The 22,603-nt window shown below is 45.5% G+C and overlaps 1 protein-coding gene across 1 annotated transcript in view; it reads left to right on the top strand.

The window, feature by feature from the left end:
* The window catches only part of TIAM1 (TIAM Rac1 associated GEF 1), a 119,757-nt gene that overhangs the window by 385 nt on the left and 96,769 nt on the right, over nucleotides 1-22,603 (top strand). The window lies entirely within an intron of this gene.

Genomic DNA, 22,603 nt, shown 5'->3' with positions numbered 1-22,603 from the left:
AGCTCAGAAGGAACAAATGGGAGCTGGGGACTTAAAAACTAAATTCCCTTAGAGAGAAAATGTAGTATCATGTTACTTATTAAAGATGCTTCCCTCCTCCAGCTGTCTGACTTTATTTTCAGTAATTACAGGTTGCCGTGCTCTTTAATTGTTGAAAATGAGCCCCGCGAAAGGTTTCGGTTCGAATTGAGCTCTGTTAGGTGTTTCTGTGAGGTGGGGAGAGCCGAAGCGTTGTGAAGGGCAGTGCTGCCGCGCTTTTCAGCGAGGGTGGGAAGGCTGGATTTGGTGAAGGGCAGTGCTGCTGCGCTTTTCAGCGAGGGTGGGAAGGCTGGGTTTGGTGGGGTCTTGCGCTCGCCCAAGATCTGATACCGCTGCAGAAGCAGGGGCTGGGCAAAGCTTTTCCATATCGAGTTGCTCATTTTTCTCCGAGTTACTTCTGTGATCGCTTACCGAGTTATTTTATATACCAGTTACTATCTTTAAATCTAAATTGCCTAATTCTTGGGTTAGTGACAGGAAATGTGAGTACAGAGCCCTGGCCCTGCATTTACTGTGACTAAGCATCAGGACTAATAACCAAGCGGGCAGCGTTATCTCCCGGCCCTGCTCTTCCCCCAGCAGCCGGCTGCCGTCGAGGGGCCGGCTTGCTGTCCTCTCCCAGCTCTCCATCATGACCCGCTGGCTTCAGTGCTGCTGTAGAAATGTTGGATGTGGTTTCTGCTTCCTGAGGGGCACGGGCTTGCTTTCCGACGGGCAGAGTTCAGACCTGATTCAGAGCTGCACTGCAACCCATCAGCCATGAGTAATCCTCCCGTGCAGAGGCAAAGTATAACGCGTACCTTTTTGGGGGTATTAAGTCACGCTGTAGCTGTTGGAAATGTTAGTGCTTTAATCGTTTCGCTTAATATACCAGAAAGCCGTTGTCAAGGCGGCTATTCATTCCTTTGACAGCGTTTTCTTGTTGCGGGAGTGATTAAAATTTTCACAAGTGCTTAGTGCAGTGGAACGAAGGAAGCAGGTTTTGTGGGTGTTGGTGGGTTGCTTGTTTTTCCTCAATCCTTTTGGAGTTAAAAGTGATCTGTGCATTACAAAAAATGGGTGGAAAATTGCTGTATTATTCACGGCAAATGGAGCTAAGGAATCAAGTACTGAAGTGTGACGTGCCTGGTTATGTTTCCTAGGGGAACTTGCTCTTTATAGGGTGCACTTCTGTTTTTTAAAGAGGATTCCAACTTGTTTTGAGGCAGAAACATTTTATTTTTCCAGAATGCCTCTCAGAAAAAATCTGCCAAACCGCAAATTTGCATCATTTAAGTGTTTGCTTGAGCTTTATGCTTTTGCTCTGGGAAATCAGTGGTAAGATTCCTGCTGGCATCTGTGGCGTAGGAGAGGCATTGATTTTGCACCATCGCAGCAGTGGGAGCAAGCCTATTAGACATCGGTCTTCGGAGCAGACTCATCTATCTTTAAACGAAGTTACACATTATGGCTTGAGTTGTAGGTACTGGCTGTCTGAAAGTGAACCCCGAGGGAAATACCGATAGTTTCCTGCAGGATCAGTGATCTGGACTGGCCCAGTGCGGGAGCCAGTGAACATCCAGGCATCCTCCTGCCAAAAGCTGGGGTGGGAGGATGGCAGGTAGAAATGGGAGCTCCCTGCTTGGGGCAACAAATTGGCTTGGATCTAAAGCCTCACTGTGCATGTAGAGGCCCCGTGGCGTATGGCAACAGCGAGCCCTTTATCGCTCCCCCTTTGCTTTGGGTCTGATTAGTTAGCTGGTCTTTTGCCGTGCTGTGAGGATTAATAGTGCAAAAAAATAAAGGGTCTTTAGTGAGGGGGAAAAGAAGTCACCAGAATAAAACACCAGCTCCTAAACAATTTATTAAAAAAGAAAAATCCAATGCAAAAGTAATGGTGGCATCATATCTTTAGAAGAATTGAATAAGAACGAGGACGACTCTCTACTGATGCATCTTTCTCAGCATTACTTTGTTAAAACTGGCGACTGTGGGGTGTGTTCCGTTGAGTTTTATGGCCCAGTAATCCATTGCTGGATGAGAGGAATACATTATTTATAGATTTAGAGTGTATTAACATCCTGGCATGGGATTGTTTAAGGAGGTCAGAATACAGCACAGTGAAAATGGGATTAGCCCAGCTGTGCTGCAAACAGTGGGGAAAAAAAAGGGAAGTTATCACATATAAATATTTATATTTTTATTGTGCCTTGCAAGGCATAGGTCACAGAAGATTTAGGGGTTTCTAGAACCAGAATGTAGTTTTTCTCTTTATTGGTTGCGACATCTCAAATTTTAATTGAATTGTAAACGAACACGAGCATCCTTTTTCCCTGGCTCAGCAGGCTGGCTCTCTGCTGCTTGTTTGCTTTCTCAGTGGGATGATGTTGAAGGACTCCAGGAAGGGGAGAGGGAGCATTTGTGATAACCAACAACCCTCTCTTCCTTCCAGGGGGAAGCTGTTGTGTTGTTCCCATGCATGCAGCCTCCCTCCGTGCTTGGCGCCGTGCGTGCATCCTGGAAGTAGAGCCCCATCGACCAGCGCTGTGGCTGGGGCCGAGAGGCTGGTGGGCAAACGGGTAGTTAGTTGATTCACTGTAGAGTACTTTTAATGTAATTGCTTTTTGAGACTTCCAGTTATGCTTTCAACAAGAGTTGGAACGCGATGTGCTCAGGTAGCTTAAAAAAAGCCCTCGTAAAGCAAAGCAAATAGCTGGTGCCAACAGCAGCCAGGGGTGCAGCGGGGTGCCCATGGGGCAGAGGGTGCACCTGGGTGCGTGCAGGCTGAGGGGTCCTGGGTAGCTGCAGTCCCATGAAGGGTCTCTGGGCCCAGCCCTTGCCTTGGTTCAGACGCAGCCCATGTAGGAGGATCGGTGGTCTTGCTGCTGCCGGCACCCGCAGCAGCTCCCGCTCTCCCTCGCTGCCTTCGGTGGTCTTCCCAGTATCGAGGTCCGGGGTGGCAGGTTGGAGGTTAGCTCGTGGGAGACCAGCAGTGGTTTTAACTCTTGCCTTTTCTAGCGTTGTCTAGAGTTGTTCTAGATTATGGCGTAATTAAGAGCTCAAACTCACAGTGATCGTTAACAGGGTTTAACATATTGCCACGTGTTAGCTGGGCTGCAGGAGCTGTGTGCATGCTGTTAGGAGCACAGCAAATGTGCCGCGGTGCGACTTCACCAAGAGTGGTATGAGATAAATTGCACCACCTTGCATTGCCGTAGCTGTACCTGCTTTACAGCTAACGAGCTGTACCTCCATAAGCTGACTCGGGCCTCATCACAAATCACCTTGCGTATCGACACGCCGCTGCAATGGCATGAGTGTTTGCAAGCGGGGACATTTCAGGAACAGTCTGAGTCTCTCAAAAGATGAGATGTACAGATTACTGTGGACATAGGAACATGAGAAAGTCACGGTGAGTGTGCTTTTCTGCAGAGGTAAGGGGATAGAGGTGGTGCTGGTGGGCAGCCATGGCAGTGGGAACAGTTGCGTTTGTTTCTAAAGAGGCAGAAACATTTTTTTCTCGGAAAGTTGCTCTGCATTTGTATTTCTATTTTCCCTTCCAAACAATTTGGAACTGACAGGCTTGGTTTCATATGACTAGTGCAAGAGAACGCCTCACTTGTATTGCATTTGTATTGAATAATAAGTGCAGAAACAGCACTTGAATCGTATTGTCTTTATAAAAGTCTTTTTTTTTCTTTTCTTTTTTTTTTTCCCCTCTGTATCAATACTTGCAGCACTAGTATTGTTGCCCAGACACATTTCACCATATAGTGATGTCCATAGGGGGCTGCACAGCTGCCAGCAGGACAGACAGGGGCTTTGGACCTCAGCAGCTGCCTGGCAGAGGTGGTGTGATTCTGCTGCACTGGCCTCTTGCTCCACAGAGCCAAAGCCTCCTGCATGCGCAGGGAAACGTCGCTTTTCCTATAGTGTTGGAGCTCTCGAAGCAGTTGTCATGGGCTCTGAGGATGGCCCTTCCTAAGATACGGCTCTCTGAAGTAGGCAGTGTAGTCATAGCTGCAGATGGATGAATTGGAGGAATTGCCAGACCTTATCTGTGGCGCTCTGTTGGGAGCTGGAAAGCAATGCTTTGGAAGCCTATAAAATAGCAGAGATGGGAGAGAAAAAGGAAATCATGTCAATTTTGCATTAATACCTGCCTCCACTGCTTTTGGAGGATGCACAGAGCTGCTCCTGCTGGTCTTTCCTTCCATACACCACGTTGCCATGCGGCTGCTGAAAATATTCTAGCAGCAGTTGGGCTTTTGGTGAGAGGGGGCTTTACCACTGTAGCAAATTCTGAAAACTTGATGTCGTGACTTTCCCAGGTGAGCAAACAGCACTCCGTGGCCCTGCAGCTGAGTCCCTCTAATCCTCAAGTCAGAGGGAAAACAAATAAGCCTCCTTCTGTCTGCTTCCCAGCTGAAAATTGCCTTGTTATTCATTTGCATTAACCTGGGTGGGGAAGGTATATTCAGAGTGTGCTCCAGGCCTTGAGACATTGAAATGGAGACAAAGACTCCCTGTTGCGCAAAGCCACCGGAGGGAAAGGAGGTGGGAAGCTGCTGGGTGCAGCTGCCTCCCTGCACCCAGGCAGGAAAGGGGACCAAATCCTGGTCAAGATCCGAGAGATTGTGATCAAGGTCTGGGATTTGCAGGAGAAAGGGGTATTTAATGGTTACTACAAAACAAAATTCACTTGAACAGCGCTGCTTGGTAGGCACATTTCTTGCACGTTAACTGGTGTGCCTAGCTGGAAGAAGCTAAAATGATTTTAACAGCCTTCGTGGGATTACACTAAATATTGCCCAAACCCCCAAATCCAGCGTGTTGAAGGACATTAACCATGTGGTGTAAACTTCCCAACCTGAAATTAGTGAACACTGATGAACCTGAGTTTAAAAAAACGCAGCCATATGACTGCTGCTCGCCAGCTCTGTGCCCGCGGCAGGTGTCTGAGAAGACAGTTTTTGGGTTATCCCAGTCATGGGAAAGCTGCATCTCGACGCTGAAGTCTCGTCTCCAAAGAGATCAGACGTGTCCTCGCCCCTGCCTGGGTTTTGCATGAACGCTGGCAAAACCTGGAAGACCTAAACCAGAGGTTGTCCACTGCTCCTCGGCTGCGGGGAAGCTGCTCACCTCCCTTTGCGAACAGCTTCCCACCTCTCCCAGTGAGGGGGGACCCAAGCACTGGGGAGCTGGAGGGATGCCGTGGCACAACATGGCATGGCACGGTGTGGCTGCAGCCTGGGGCTTGCTGGAAGAAACCTGCCGACCAAGCGCCACGGGACTCGGAACATTAACTACTCCCAGGTTTCCTGGCGGGTGGGGGCGGAGGAGGGGGATTATTAAGTGATCACTGCAGGTTTATGCCTAAAGTGGTTACCGAAAACCTTTGCCAAGCATCTGATGACTTTCACTGTAAGTGATGTGTAAGACATGCCAAAGGTTGTTTTGGTTAAAAATGACTAATGTGCTTTTTTAACAGTAACAAAGGAACCTTTTTTTTTTCTTTCCTCTGCACGACTGCAACAATGAAAATGCTTTTTTTTTCTTCCCCTTAAGTGGGAGGAAAATTGCATTTTTGTTGACTTTTATGGCATCCCAGAGTGGAGTTAGAGAGATGCTGCCATGGGAGATGTGAACTTAGGCAGCAGGCACCAGAACTGCACATGGCCTTGGTGTAAGACTCGAGGCCGAATATGGAAGTTGATTCAGTTAGAAGTTGCAGGATGGAACTTATGACAAAAAAAAGCCAGTGGGAGTAATTTCCTCTCTGCTTTTATTTTTTTAAAGCAAATTAATCTTAATGCTTTAGTAACATCTGGATGATTTCTTGGTAATCTTTTTCTGGGAAGCACTGTTTTGTGTGTGTACTTTGTTGTGGAATGATAAATCACTGCAATTTACCAGCCTGTTTTTTTTTTTTAAATTTGGAAAGTCATAGTATTTGATATGTTCCTTCAAGCTGTCATTCCTGGAGGCATATGAATGAATGCATGACATTTCAGCTTCTGTTTACTGTTTAAAACAGGTCTTTATGCTTGACTTGGTTACCTGAGTATACCTTCAAGTTTGGAATTTATGGAGTTTTTTTAAAGGTAAATTAAAAGGAATGTGAGATTAGAGATGCAGTCAGTTGTTTTGAGCCACCTGGACTTGGTAAATCTGTATACATATCCAGAGCTTCACGAAGACTTTGGACCCATTAGCAGTGTCCCTGGGAGCCCCTGTCTTTTCTTGCCGGAGTGGCCAGCAGCATGAGCTGTCCTCCCCGGCCAAGGGACAGCCAGGGAACAGACAGAGCCTCTCTGCTGAAATGTGGCCTCCAGCCTTCTTGCAGCAGGGGGTTGAGGCCAGGGGAGGGCAAAGTTGCACATCCGCATAGGTACTCAAACAGCTGGAGTCTGTATTTCGAAATAACATTGAGTAATGCGGGGAATAACCAGAACGCGGCTGTCTGGGAGCATGAGAAAACCGCGGTACCTACCACAGTCAGCTTTTGATTTATGCTTCTGGGCCAGCGAAAAGAAAGAAATCGAGGCTTTTTTTGGGAACGTGGCTTTGAGAGTGAAAATGTCTGCAGGCCTGGGGGTGCTGGAGCTGCGTCTTTGGGAGAAGAGGTGGGATTATTTGGAAATAGAGGCTTTGCGGGGAAGGTCTACTTTCAGCCTCGTTCGAGTTCATGGTGCCTCACAACTAATGAAGAAACCTTGTGTTTCTGAGGACCTTACATCTGCCCTCGTTGGGATCTCCTTTTCCAGGGAAAGGTGTTTGGTAAGGGAGCAGGGAGAAGCTGGCAGTCAACAGACTGTGGGGAAGGTCAAGGATTTGGGATGGCATGGGGCTGGAGAAGAGAGAGAAATAGAGGTTGGTCTTTCTCTGAATCGGGCGTATTGGCCAATGCTGCAGGGGCTGGAGTCTCATCAGAGCGCGTTGATTAGTCCTCCTGGAAAACAGGAGGCTGAGCCATTTTACACCTGCCGAAAACCTGGTCTCTGTTGAACAGCGCAGGCTGGATTCCCCAAAGTATTAGATGCCATGTGAAATGGGAGCTGGGACTGACCCCTTGCACAAGGCTTCCCCCACCAGCACCAAATAAATGGCAACTAAATAATTGACAAGCCCAAGTCTGTGATGACAGAGAAAACAGCTAGAGCTTTGTGTGAGCTCCTGGACCGAGGATCACATATCCTTGTGTGACTGTAAAGCAGCTGGGAGCTCCAGTTTCAGTCCACACTGGAGCTTTCAGATGCAACTGCAGTGTAAGTACAGCAGGGTCCATGATCAGCTCTCAGGAGGTGATTGGGGTGGATGATGTCTCAGAAGAAAAACTTTTCCAGAGAAAATGCCCCTTTTGTGTATAATACACAGATACAACAACTTGCAAACGTATAGGAAGTATGATGGTGGAGTATGCTATTTTTGCATAATTCAGCAATGCAGAACATCAGAGAAATGCGTCTTGTGAAAGTAAACAGTGAAGTGCTCTAACAAATGCTTGTTTGGTGCAGAGTACAAATGTGCGGGGGAAAAAGTCTTTGAAAGTTAGTTGAAGGAGCCCAGTAAAACCACAGCTCCCAGACAGTGAGTGGTCAGGCAGGCAAAATTGCAAATAAATCTATTAAGAGAAGAAATAACGTCCTATATACTAAAATGCGCAGAGCTATAGAGATGGCATGATAATAAAAGGCTGAGGACATTGTAGTATGTTGTTGACATAGAGCAGCAAAGAGCTCTGAAGTTGCTCTCCAGGGATGGCATCGTATTCCTTGGAGACTGGCACATCGCACCACACTAACTTAAATGTACCGAGTGAGGTTATGCAAGTAAATCTTCAGGTTCCTGATCTGCAGTCAGGGCTTTGCTGGATTCCTTTCCCCCACCAAAAGCTTTACTTTTAAGTTGGTTTCAGTGTTGATTTTCTGAAGAGATGAACGGGGGCTGCCTCTAGCAGGGAGTGTAGTCTCGTGGTTGGAGTAGATCGGTTCCTCCCACCAAGTAGTTGCCCACAGTTCAGGCACGGTTGCTTGGCTTCTCACACACAGATTTTGTGGATTAAGGAATATTTACAAAGTTTCTCTGATGTTTATTGAATATAGTTTGCACATCTCCAGTGCATTTTACCCGAAGTTGTTTTAGCCTAGGGTTGTTGTCTGCAAGAGGAACAAGAAGTCTGAGGAATTGCCTTTGGAGTCAGTTTTGTGTTCAGCTGACCTCATTTCCAAGACACAGACCTACCTGCCAGCCCCTGTAAACGCATGCACCCTTGCACTGGGATGGGGTCTTAGTCTGAGCTCCAGGGTTTCCCGGGGTCGGAGGACTGGATCCTGCTTGCCACCAGAGCCTACTCCAGCTCTGCGGTGCTTATCCTGAGCTTGCGGGTTGATCATCCTATCTTTGAAATGGTTCCCCAGCCCACGTTTCCTGAGATGGCTGGATACCCCCCCATCCGACTGGGATTTTCCTCCACACAGCAGGTTTAAGAGCAGCACAGCTGGCCATCTTTAGCTTGCCTGTAATTTAGACAAGATTACAGGCGAGCTGCAGATAGCCAGCTTTTTAAGAGCAATCTTGAACCTGCTCATCAGAGTGTACATCTCATTTTAAACTTACCGAGACCAGCCAGCTGTGGAGAGCTATTTCTGTACAGGAATCCCTTTAAAGTTTAATGCACTTTTTGCTCACTGAACTCCAAAATGAGTCACTTAAGGGAGCGGCATCAGTTTTTTGAAACCTCTGCCCACCTGTTGCTTCCACTGACTTTTCTGTAATATACTTCGGTCCTAGATTATTCGGAGAAGGAAGTAAAAAAAAATCCAACAGAGGACAGGTTTTGGAAGTATGTAATTCTGATGAGAAGTAATTAAGGATTAAAGCTTTTCAGCAGGTATTTATACTTTTGTCAAATTCTCTTAAAAAAATAAGTATTTGAATATGGAAAGATAAAAGCTTTTAGAAGGTTTTATTCCTTCCAGAGCTACTGATTCATTCTCTAAATGGCAATAAAATTTCTTGCCTTGCTCTGATCTGCAAAAATATGTTCGTCATGTTTTAACATTACTCAGAATTTAGTACAGAAGGGAGAGACAGCAACTTCATGCCTTCCTGGCAGCACTTGCTTTTCGCCACCCTCTTTGCACCAGAAAGTACCAAAACTTCTTGCCGTGAATATTTTAGCAAAATTCTCTGGAGGTCTCAGAAATGAATACCTTTGTGCGGAGGCCTGTCCAATCTCTTTGCTCGCCCACTTTCTCAGGTCCCCTCTTGAAGAGGGCTTTCAAAAGCTGGGAGGGTTGGCTAGGTTGAGCTGGTGGGTGCTCGAGGCTGGACCCATCCCACCGCTCCTGGAGCTCGGTGAGGCTCCCAGCCGGAGCTCTTGAGAGGCAGAGGTTTGAGATGTTGGCAAATGAAAATATTTTTTTATTGCTAAAGCTGGACGTGGAAATTTCACATTTTAGAGTCTCTTGCTAGTGAAATTGACAGAGCAATAAGAGGATTATCTTTGTCCGACCTCTCTTTTTAAACCTAATAGATGAATGCCGGAGGCCAGGGATTTATATTCCACCATGCCTGACCTACAATTTATTGCAATATTATCTCAAAGTAATTGAGTGGGTCCTACGAGTCTGTATATCAGAGTAATTCTGGTCGTCTCCTAAGGAGGTGCATATGATTCCTTTCACTTCGTTTTACGGAGGTCTTTTATGTGAAGCAAAGTGACATGGTGTTTTTTTGATATTCTGATTAAATTATGTGGTGTTGAGCACAGTCCTTTCTGTCTAACTAGATATTTGTCACCACCATGTCACCTGCTTGAGCACCTCACCTATATAAATGGATTTATTCTGACTTTATTTCAGTGATATAGGGAAGTAATTTCTCCATCTGTAAAAGGAGATTTGAGATGCAGAGAGATTTAAGATACTTGCCTGTGAATCCGTGGAATTAAGTTTCAGAGTGGAGTCCTAATCTAGTACCTTCGCTATAAGATACAGCCTTTGCTTCAGCTTCATAACTGAATAAACTAATAAACCTGTCAGAAAGCCTGAGTGCTGCACGCCGAAGTTCTTGGCTTGCAATTGAACAGAATCGTCTAGAATTTAAAAATGTAGGAAAAAAAGAAAAGCCTCGGCTCTAAAGGCACATGCCCTTCTTCGAAAAACATCCCCAATGCGTTTGATCTAGCTGTTCTTCTAAAATCTTGTTGAGTATGTGAAAATAAGCGAGGGTGCTAAGTGTAAAGAAAACAACAGGAGCATGCCTGATGTAAGTACTGCAGGTTATTTCATCAGGGTAATAACAGAAAATAGGTCTGCCCGATGGGACAGCATTGCATAACGTCGTCGAATTTATTCAGCGGTACAAAATGTGATCTGCAACGCTACCTGTTAGCATTAACAGTTTCACTGTACTGTAAATCGTGGATTTGAAGACTCAGGCTTTCTGATTGTTTCTGGCTGAATGTGATTATCTCAATAGCTACACTTGAAAGCCGTTATTTTATTTCCATTATGACATTGTAATAGTGCTCGAAGGATTAAACATAAATGTATGCGAAGAGCTTGATCCCTCAGAGTGTGAGGCAAAATTGTGTGCCTGGGCTGGGTTATCATGTTTTCATATAGAAATTGAGGGGAGTTTTTGACTGAACGACCATTTATGCTTCTAGCTTGCTGCAGACTGATGCAGATACTGTTTTCTTTTGGCTGTTGTCAGGGTTGCGTGTGCACATTAGATTGTGCTGTTGGAGTTGGGCAGCCAGCTCCTGAAGGTGTGAGGATGCTCAGGGGGCTGAACCAGTGCTGCGTCCCTCTGAAAATGCCTGGAGGTCCACAAGCCCACCAGGTGAGAGTTTCCCTGCCTACGGTGAGGTTTCCTTCACCTCCTTCAACACCGTTGGTACCAAAAACACCAGTGGAGTTGATTTTTCCTATGGAAAGGGGATTCAGCCACAGCAGCAGAGGTCACTTGTATATTGATATCACTGCATCTATCTCTATAAAATCACAGTAGAACTGACTTTTTGTTTTGTTTTGTTTTGTTTTGCCAAAAAGGTTGTATGAGGACCAGAATTTAGTTTTCTTCATACCTCTAAAGCTCCTACTAGCTGAGTAGAGTTTGAGTGTGCAATGGAGTAGCCACAGGGCCATAGGATCTGGCCAGGGCAGCAGCCATGTGTCTAACGCTCGGTCCTGAAAGCTCCAAAGAAAAGGTAGCTAAGGGTGTTGTCTTCTGTAATAGCAAATTAAACTGGGCACTGAGTCACTGACTGCCCGCAGCTGTCCGTACCGGTCCTCTATTGGAAGTTACCGGCCCTACAGCTGCAGCGATGGCGAAATATGGCATTAAACCGTACTGCTCAACCTGTATACCCAAGTTAAAATCACAGCAGTGCGCTTGGGTACATCCATGGGGATGGTTTTAGCCACCGCACCCTAACCAGCCCTCCTGTTGGTGTTTATGATCCCTTGCTAATAGGTGAAAAGATTAAGACAACGCGATGAAATCACAAAATGTAAGAGTTAGGAGAAAGAAGAAAATACTGCAATATCTAAATTTTATACTAGTAGAATTTTATGTTCATAGTATTTCGAACTTCACTTAAATCATGTGGTGAAGCTCTTTTAGATGTTCTTGGTGGAGCAAACACTATGGTATTGTTGTTTGCAGCTGAGTAATCCATAAAGACGTACCAGGTTTTTCTTCCAAGTCCTGTAGGTTATTCTTTTTAAAAAAGGAGTAAATTAAAGTGCTTTTTTAGTAAGAGAGCATTGAAAACATTCTAAATACAACTCTTCGTTAGTCCAATGCAAGACCATTTTAATTTAAAATCAACAAATGTTTCAGCTGGGTTTCCATAACAATTATTAAGTTTTAATTATTTCTGCCATTTTCCCTGATTAAAAATGGAATTATTATTCTTCTAAATCTAATTCCGTTTACTGACTTGGCAAGTAGAATTGCTTCCTGACCTCTTTCACGAAAGGCACTGTGATCTCCTTGGAAAAGCTGGATGGCCATTGCATCAATGTTTCTTCATCTAAATAGATTTGGAAAATTTTGGTAGAATTTTGAAGTTTCATGTAGTTATGAAGTTTATGAAGTTTTGAAGTTTTATGATCTAACCAACAACATATTAATGTGTTTAAGCCTGATGCCAAAGCATCAAGTTAATTTGTGTGACATGAGTCACAACTTTGTGGTCAGTCTAGTCCAGGATGTCATGTTTGGTATCACATCAGCTAAATTGAAATTTATGGTTAGCTGTCACGATATCGAATGTGATTTATGTGGATTTATTCTTCTCTGCATGCAAATTCAAGCCCATTCCAGCGCGCATAGCCTGTACTTCCATGCAGTGGCTTTCAACATCTTTTGGTCAGTACATCCCTAAAGCTGTTCCAGCAGAGCCCTAAATCTCTTAGAAGTCGTCAGTGGGCAGCGTGCTGTGTAGCAGCTGTGGCTGCGCTCTCCCGGTCCCCTCCTGCAGATTCCTATGGGCTGCTGTAGACACCACAGCTCAAAACCCACCAGAGAAGCTGCCGAGGCATTAGAACATGCGGAATTGAGATAGCACTTCTGTGCCATGGGCTAGGCTGGCTTTAGCGTTTTAAGTTGTTACTTGCATATCTCCAGGTAGTACAAGAACAGTCCTTGTGAATTATATCCTTTCTGCAGGAATTTATCAACCTGTTACACTTGGCACAGCAAAGGAATCAACAAAATTAACTGTGTTTTGTTTTTTTAATTTTATGTTAGTACTAAGAACTGTGTTCACTGTTGTTCAGTTTTCTTATTTCATGCTTGCCTTAAATACAGGCTAAGTTGGAAAATATGTACAGTGGGGCATCTTATTTATCTGTTCACACCATGTGGCCGCCTCCTGAATATTTCCCTCAAACTCCATTATTGAATTAATTGGGCAAAATCACCCACGACAGACAAAAAGTTCTTTTCTGTTTTCGTTTTGAGGGATAGTGTCTTAAGTGATGTATGCTGCAAGAAAACATTTAACTAACGTTCTTATGGGATCAACAATTCGTAATTCAATTTAGTCTGAAGTCACTGGCTGACAGGTTAAACTGAGAGCTGTCCTCATGTATCCATTAGTCTTCATCTGAACGTTCCCTTGAAAAAAATGCTAGCCTGGGGATGGCTTCATTGTCGATAGGCTTGCTGTCAATCCTGGCTTCACATTGATCCACACTTCAAGCTGCTCACTTGAATTGGGGACTAATTCTTTCTGGAATTCCACGTAGTTTTTAAATCTTGTTTCTTTTTAATAAAGTGGTATCTGAAATAATGACCCTGGTGTAGCATTGTGGGACAATACTTAACTTCAGTCATGTGAGTGTTCATATAAAAACATCCCTTGAGCGTAGCGGGAGCACAGCAGTGCTGAGCTTTGCTCAGGTCTTGTATTATAGCATTTAAGTATCTTCCTTGCGTGTGAACATCAGATTTCTGGGGGGGAAAAGAAGGTGGATTCTGGAAAACTTGCATAGACAAATTATACTTGGCAAGCGGGATACTGCTGTGTTTTCCCTGCTTGTTCAAAGTTCCAGTAAAAAGGTCTCTTGACGATACAGAAATATCCTAGAATATAGGCTTGGTCAGAAGAAACGGGGAGCCAAAGCGGGGCCGTACCTTTTCCCTTTGAAGCACCATCCCACCTATGTTTGCATTTTCTGCATTTTTCATTATGTATTGACAGAGAAATGTCAGGATAGGTTTCCTGAAAACAAAGGTGCGAGTGAATGAAATATTTTTCTATATTGTTCCCAAAACTGGTTAGGGGCCTTTTTTTTTCCCTAAGCCTGTTAGGTTGGGCTTTAAAAAATAGAATCTAAACCCCAAACAATACAGTAAAACCAAAAGTGCCGGAGCAGGTGTTGCCCACTTGTTAAGACAAGTATAGGACTCGTTTCCTTTTCAAAACGTGGTTGGAAGTCAGGTTTTAAGGAGGAAGATCAAAATGGAACTATGGAGCATACGTTTACAAAGTTGGCTCGTGCCCTAAAATTGCATATTTACTTGTGGGACTGTAAGAAGAGCAGGTTATTAGAATCGCTGAGCTCCTGCAATTGCGTATAAATCCCCGCACAAAACCTTGCTAGAGTTTTCCCAGCCTTTTTGCTTGTTAGGAAGATTAATTACAATCCCTTTCCTTTCACCTCCCATTCCGATATTCCAGATCTCATTAGCTGCCTTTCCTCATGGTCTAGTTTTATCTCAATGCTTCGTGCCTCAAATTAAGCACCAGCTTTTATGAACGGCTCCGAGAGATGCGCTTGTATTACTCGGCAGAGCGTTGGCATCACTTTCTGCCTGCCCACGACAAAATTATTCTTGAGAAGAAGAACATACCTCTGTGTTGCAGTATTGGTTAGGGCCATCCATGTAGGGTTTTTTTTGTGTTTTAGTAGATGCTGAGAAACAGTCACAGCACATTGGGTGTGTCCTTCCTCCGGGTGCCCCAAAGGTTGTTTGACCGAAAGCCTGAACCCAGCAGCCAGGGATGCACTTGGCTGCACATTTGGCTGGAGCTTCCCACATCTCTCCTGTAAACAAACACTTTTTTTTTCCTTTATTTCACTTCCATGTTCAAATTTCACTGGGGCATTTTTCCTCAATGGTGTGGGAGCTGTCAGCAAAGGCCTCCGCCTAATTTGCCGCTGGGGCTGAGGGAAGTCGTTTCACTTGAAAAGTTTGAGGTGCCCATTGTGTAAAATGTTTCGCAAGTCACGTTGCACTGGGAAAAGTACATGGTGGGGCGGACTCTGCAAGCTGGAGCGGAAAGGTACCCTGCAAAAGTGATTATACATTCCTTTTCATAGTTATGGTGGTGTGTGTTTTTTTTTTTTTTTTAAGAGACAGAGAATACATTCAGGCATGTTAAAACCTGTATGTAGACGTGATAATCGAGTGCCTCCCTCCTTTCCCACAGCTGGGTGTAGATAAGACGCGCCAAACCCCATGTCTGGCTTCTTTTGTTCGCAGCTCTGTCCCGCGGGGGCTTGCTGCATGGCCTCTGTTTTGAGATGGAGAGGGGTGAGGTGGTTGGGGGGCAGATTGCCTCTATTCCCCTGCCTGCCCTGGTCCCCATGAGCAGCACTGGTGCTGGTCCCTGTCCCCATCCCAGGGGTCTGGCTCCCCCTCTCACCACAGTGCTTGTTGTTGACCCCCAAATTGTCAGGCTGGCGGTGCACGGGGCCCTTTCCCTGCCCCATCACCCTATCCCAAGGAATGAGGTCTCTGCCAAAACCCACCTTCTTCCCCCTGTTCCTCCGACCGGTGAAATCAGTAAGTCTTTTCATGGTAAAGCAGAGCTCACGGTAAACGAGGGTGGTAGAAACCGGCCTCAAACCACGTCTCCAGCCGTCACTATAGGAATTTATTTGTTTCATTTCAAAACCGTTGCAGACACGACTGGTTTAAATTACTTCTCCCTTGTGACCTGCTGTGCTGATAGGTGGTCAGACAAAACGATATCCCGCATGTTAATTGGTGCAGTGGGATTTCGAGTGATTCTTGGAGGAGCATCGCTCTTGTTTTTAATGTTAAGTTACTCTTCAAATGTTTTTCTTCTCTTTAAAAGGAAGTGAATGCCTGTGTACATAATTATTTATCTAATAATTAAACCTGAAATGAACTCTGAAAGTTGGTGAATCTGTCTGAAACACTGCGAAAAAAGGAAGCCTGTCAGGTTTCTGTATCTTTTATAGATGTAAGCCTCTGGAACAAACGAACTGACAGAAATCCCACAAAAATGTCACAATTAATGGACTTACTGTTTGCTACACTATATAAGATTACAGAAATACTGGTAACTAATTGCAACCTTGCCAATGTCACCAGGAGGATGGTATAGTGGATTCTATAGTCCGTGAGATGGGCTGAAAGGAGAGGTGATTTTTCTCCAGCCTTTGGAGCTGGACTTTGGCTCTCGAAAGTGTAAAGCAACGAATGCTTTTTGCAGAGGAATGAGAGTGTTTGGTTGCTTTTTTGGGTACCCTGCCTGAGCAGGGGTAGCTGCTGTGGGAAATTCAGGTATTTAAAAAAATTATATATAAGATATTAACACAGGTGTTTTCAAAATGCTTACTGTGAGTTTCCTTTGAAGCACACCTTTTTATTTTTTTCTGAATGGGAAAGTGAGATGTGCTGCCCTGGGACTGCTGCCTGGGCTGATGCCAGCAGCTGAGGAGAGCGGCAGCACTGCCTTCCACTGCCTTTGCTTCCTCCTTCTCCTCCTCCTCATTGGGACCATCAGGTCTCCTGGGCCTGAGCAGGAAGAAGAGGAAGAGAAGGAGCCTTCCCTGCAGCCAAACCCTGGTGGGACAGCTGCTGAGAGCCGGCTGGAGAGGCTCAGGCACAGCCCGGCTGGTGAGGGGACTGTGGGCCAAGGAAAAGGGTGCTAAAACTGACCGCTGAGGAAATGGGTTTTAGAAAGGCCAGAGGAATAACATCTTATTTCTCTGGGATTTTTTTTTTCATCTATTCTTTGCGGCCTTTTGCCTTTTCCTTTTTGGCGTGAAAGTACACAATTTCCCGTTGTGGTTCAGAAATGGCAGAAGCCGGGCTAAGATTTTTGGTTTTGTGTGCGACTCTTCAAACCTCGTTACTTCTTCCTGGGCCCGATCCAAAACCCATTGAATTAATTTTCCACTGATTTCACTAAGGCTTTTGGGCCGGGCCCAAAGCAAGGTGTTTTAAGAGAGCTGCTGCTGCTTTCTGCAGGTGGGAGGGCCTGGATCGCTCGTGTGGCAGCTTGTTCCGAGTGACACCCATACGCGTAAGCTCGACAGCTTCCTTTGGAAGAAACGGATGGTGTCGGCACGTTGGAGGGAGATACTTTTCCTTCCCCTGACAGACCTGAGGCTTCTGCCCACCCGCAGCGCCACCAGGAGCCGGCAGCCTGCCAGCCTGGCGGTGATCGGCTGCAGGATCACGAAAAGGAGAGCGTCTGCATTGCTGCGTGTCGCAGCGGCCGGAGGCTGCTCGGAGCAGCCCAGGTTTTATGCAACGCGGACCGACGGAGAAAAGAGCGACCTTCCCCTCCTAGCATGCCGAGAGCAGCAGGGCTGGCAGACGAAAGAGGAAAGGTGTCGCATCATGGAGGGCAGGCATGGGAGCAGGATGCAGCCAGGCCAGATATGCGTGGATGGCACACGAATGGCGAGGTGCACCGGCACAGCCTCCTCGCAGCGGTACAGAGCCTTCTTCATGTGGCTGGCACTTACGCCAGCAGAACGGCGCTTTGGCTGGCAGAGCTTCTTCTGAGCTTGTTTTTCTTTGGGAAAAGAAAAAGTGTTACTATAAGCCATGTTGCAGTTTTGCTCCTGTAACTGTATTGCAGTGGCCTCTGCAGGCATAATCAGAGGTCGTGCTCCATCAGGTTTGTGACTGACGTAGCTGTGCTGGCAAATATTTGTATCGGAGATCTGGCCTCAATCCTGAGACCGTGATTAGATGCCTGCACTGCACAGAGCTGTCCTTCCTCCTTTAATGTACAGGGGATAACTTTCTGGCAAACATTTTGTAGGGTTAGAATTGGTCAAAAACTGTAAATTATGTGCAAAATATTGGCTTTTCCCCCTCTCCTCTTCATTTGGATATGTCAGCTCTAAAAAGTGTCAGGAAAAAACAAGAGGAGGAGGGAATTACATTCGAAGTATTTTAATTTCCCTCTTGGTGACTTCAAGGGATGCACAACACATCCATGTTGAGTGACAAGGTGATCTTTTAAGATGGGAGGACTGTCTCTGATGGCAAAACGTCCAGAGATGGCCAGAGCATCTGTAGGGCAGACTCTATACTAGCGATCTGAAAACCTCAGCAATAAAGACCTCTGAACCAGCTCAAAGAATATTGTCCTCCAAAAAGAGGTGCAGAGGCTGGTGCAGCATTGCAGAACCAAAGAGTCTTTGTTTAGCTTAGTTGTAAAGGTGTCCTTCACTTCTCTCTTTTGGCCCCTCTTTAAATGGATTCCCTTTAAAATTACCTTTTAAAATGGCAGTAGTCTCTTCTTTGTCTTTGAGGTATATCCACGTGCTGCAAAAAAGTAAGTTACTTGTTCTGCCCTGGCTCTGTGAGGTCAGTGTGGAGATGTGGCGAGGCTGTGACTGCTGGTGGACTGGAAGGTACAGGGGAGTCATCTCTCCTGGTGGCTTTGGCGTGAGCGGGAGGAACTGTGGCTTTCAAGAGGACTGAAATTCAGGCCTTCTGATGTTCTTTTTAACACCCATTTGAGTAAAAATCACTTTATCCGGTAACACAGTGAGGACTGTGTGCAATACGGACAGAAACAGTGCTGGGAAATTATTGGCAGAGGGTGGTCTTCCCTGGAGCTTGGACATCGCTCCCTTTGTCATTCACGTGAATTCAGGAACTGTTATGAACTCAGGTGGGCTGAATAATTCACTTGTAACGCGGGCATAGGTGAATACGGTCAGTGTGCCCGCGAATACAGCATGTGTACATTTACTGCATTCTTTATTTTAATTTGGGCTGGGAATGATGCCACAGAAAATATCAGTAGCTTTCTCAGCTACTAAAATCATCTACCACTCTTTAAATTTAAAGAGGAAACTGGTTATTTTCTTTTAGGACTATTTCGGGCCACGTATCAACGTGAAGCATTGAAATGATGGAATGATGCTTACTACTGCTGAAAATATCGAGTGCTGTGTAGATTTACTGTGTCTCTGTGTGATGGTGTGGCTGATATTTCACCAACCTGGCATTTCTAAAGAGGTACAGCTATTGTTTCATGCAGTGTTTGCATTTCTAATGCCTACTTGAGAATTCCTACAAAAATCCCACTTAATACTTTAGCACCATATAATGTTTCGTCTATGTGACTATACCCTGCAGTAACTGCTACAGGTAGGAAAAATATTCTTCTTATAAATATTAAAGCAGAACATTTTATTAGGGACCTTCTTTTATAAAAAAGGCATTGAACCAGAGCTGACAGTAAGCAGTTTTCCAGCAACACTCTGGTCGTGCTTCAGTCAGGCAGCATCTGTGGCACACTCTCTAATAAATAGCTCTACCAGGTGACTTTCCAGTAATGTTTCCCTTCAGGCTAGGCAATCAATTTCTCTTTTTCGGTGAATGGTTTATTCACTGAAACATGGTTGGTGAGTTTGGGACAGCTAAGAGAAACTCTGGAGCCCGTTATAAGCTGCAGAGGGCCATGGTCAAGCAATACTGTGTTGTTGGAGCTCCCAGGTGGGATTGGGCAGACGGGTAGCAGGATCCGAGGCTCAGGGCGATTGCTACAACCGCAGGTTTGAGTTAAACTCACTCAGTATTTTCAACTGAAAACTTAATTTTCCAGATAGACTAATAAATTACAGAAAGAGGGACTTCACCTCTCTCACCTCTGCCAGTGTGCACACTCCTGCATGCTCCTTTCCAGCCTCTACCCAAGAGGATGTCATTTCTCCAAAATTGGGGAGGTCCAGGTGAAAATCCTCTGTCTCATGAGTCTAAAATCTCCATTTTCCACCTGTCCTGTGGGAGTCACCTTCGCAAGAGGCTTTTTTGAATTACTACATTGTCAGATGTTCCTGTAACAGTTTTCCTCAGTTTGTCTTGTAAGTAGTTGCTTATGCTTTTTGTATAATATTTAAATATTGAGACACTAAGAGAAAGTTAGAGCCTGGTGCTGGAAATCTACGATTTGGAACAACTCTTCTTGCTCTTTCTTTGGTGATACTTTTTGATTGTTTTCAAAAGAAGAAGAAACCAGAAGCTCTTTTTGGCAGTCTGCTCTGTCGGATGTCAGGAACATAAAGGTACAAGACCCACAACTGGCCATCCATCTGTTAGTGCTGGCTTTGCACGAATTACAGGTAGCTTGCATGTGCCAGCAGCAATGTTTTGCCTTTGTTGACCATAGTTTGCATAGCCAGAGGAGAACTTGAACTGACTGCTGCCTGCCAGACTATGGAGAATTAGTCCAGCTTCATCAACATATTGGTTTTTTCATATTTCTCAGAAAGAGCTTGAGTTTCACATCTTTTGAAAGGACAAGCTCTTTCCCTTGATGCAGCTGCAGTCCATGGATCCCACCAAGGTTGGTCAGTTCATGAAGTCCAGGGCAGTAATCATCTCCTGAGCAAGCCAGCTTGGTCTGCTGGCGTTGCTAGTGTGCAAAGCTGCCTCTCTGCTGCACACTTGTGTCCCATCTGACTACAAATTTGTTATCCTGGAGGCAAAGTTTAACCTGTCCAAGAGAAATTATTGTGCAAAACTTACGTAGTCTTCAATCCTTGTCCATTGAAACGCGTCTGAGAGAGATATCACCCTGGCTTGCTCCTGCAGCTCCTGGGGCAGCACCGGTCATGCCAGGGCAGCAGGGACTTGCCTGCTGTGTGTCTCTCTTCTCCTGGGACATCCTGTGCACACACTGGGGGCTGGCTGCTTTTAGGCAGGTCTCCCTGCTTGATCCGAGTACCAGGGACTGCTGCCTGTCTTGAGGCCATTTGAAAAGGGGAGAGGGAGCGGGAGGAAGGCACAGTCTATTTTAACCTTGCCTTGCTTGTTTTGTCAGGATGAAATTACTATGAATACAACTGTCTGAATTTGTGATTTTTTTAACCTACCCTTTTCTGCCCGTGAACATAAATCATGTCCTTTTGCAGCCTCTTGTTTTGCCACATGAGACAGTCCTGTTGTTTTTGCCTCTCAAGAGTGAAGCTCTGTGCTTCATTGTGTCTGCCTTGCTTTTCTTGAAGGTAGCCTGGCCTCTATTAACCTTTGCCACAGACGACGAGGATTGCACGTGTTATTCCAGATGAGGTCAATGTCTTCTGTGGCACCATTCATTCCTGTTTCTGCTGGGCAAGTCTTGCTTGGTGTGTCTTTTGATTGCATTTGCTTTTTTGTCATTTTTATCGCATCGGGAGCTTATGGTCCTCTGGGATCAATACGAGACAAAAGGTCTCTTCTGTATTGTGACTTTTTCTAGCTTTGTATCAGCACAAGTCACTGGTACATTTTTTTTCTTTGTGTGTCATCATTAAAAACAATAAAAAAACTCATCCCTTGAGCCAGATAATTCTCCTTTCAGCACAACCTTTTTGCCAAGTTTCTTATGCATATCATAATTCCTATGCCAGTTTTTGTCATCTTCAGCTTAATGAGTAGTTTCCTGGAAAAATATCTTCTGCCCTTTCCTCCCCTGGAAAATGGGTCATCTTGTTAGAGAAAGTGATCAGAGTAGTGTGCCACAATGCATGTTGCATTTTATTCCATTTCCCATTTCTTTCCATGTCATCCCCTCTTCTGTCTCTCAGATGTGCTCTCTAGCCTGGAGTGCCATTGAGGCCAAGCAGATGGGTATGTCATTGCCAGGATCACTTGTTCTCCAGTCCCAGGCAGGATGCTGATCCGCAGGTTTTAATATAAAAATTCTTGTCTGTATCCCTGTGGTTGCTTGCACCACTTCTCTCATAGTTTTGGGACGCAGATTCAAAGCTTCTGCTGACTGGCACATTTTAAACTCTTTGAATTTTGCTCCTCAGATACCTCAGACATGGTGATTCACATGTCTTGCTCCCCCCTGCCCTTACTGAAAACAAAGGCAAAGCATTCATTTTGTTTTGAGGCCGCTCTCAGAGCAGATGGGTTTCAGATTTCCATTACAAAGCTACCTTAGCCTGGCTTTTGATAGTTTTGACTTTTCCTCTCAAAAACATTTGCTGGTGAGTCCATGTCTCCGCTCCATGGCAGGGCTCAGTGCTCCCTGCTCACTTCTTCCCAGCGTGGGGGCTCACCCCCTGAGCCCCGAGGGTGTCTTCCCCCAGGATTACCATCCCTCATGGGTTTTGCCCCTTCTTAATTAAAGAAACTACACCCAGTGTGTGGCCTTTGGTGTCCTGCGGGGGAAGAGCTATCAGCAGGAGCTGTGTCAGGAGATGTGATGTATGAGTTGTGACTAAAACCGGTAAACCCAGATAAACTCAACTGCGGTGCGGATGCATCCCCGCGACGGCATTTGAGTGATCAGGTTCTGTCAGGACGTGCAAGATAAGATCTGAGTGCTTAATTTAACTTTGACAGTGGCAAGCTGGTGCAGACCAGCTGAGTTTTGCATGAATGTTTTCTTTTTTCCTGCGTGCTGAAGAAACGGCGAGGGCTTATACTATGGTAATGCCAGGCTGAGAAACCTGCTCTGTTGCTGTTGGTATCATCACACTAGGTGAAAACAGCAGCCATGTGGTCATACGTGCGCTTGCCTCTCCTCCCAGGCTCTGAATAAACAGTGGTTGTAAGTCTCAGTGTTGGGTTTTGTGAAGTGTGGCTGCCTCTTCACCCCAGGCTCCTTTTTGTTTCTCCTGTCCTCTCCTGCAGCCCTGGCAGGAGCCTTCAGTGCAGGCTGAGGTAGTCCTGTTGGTAGTCCTGTTTATTGGCCTGGGTGAACTGCTGTCTCAAGCAACTCCATCTTGCCTTGTCCCACCAGAGCAGCCCGGCTGTGATGTGACCAACACATCAGGTGATAAGCTCTGCTATTTTCAGGAAGTGAGGCGTGTTTAACGTGCACTTTCTACTGGTTAGATGTGCCTTT

The sequence above is a fragment of the Tauraco erythrolophus genome, chromosome 1, assembly GCF_009769465.1.
Source record: "Tauraco erythrolophus isolate bTauEry1 chromosome 1, bTauEry1.pri, whole genome shotgun sequence".
NCBI lineage: Eukaryota > Metazoa > Chordata > Aves > Musophagiformes > Musophagidae > Tauraco > Tauraco erythrolophus.
Note: the sequence above shows the minus strand (reverse complement) of the source record. Positions and strands in the feature narration are given on the sequence as shown.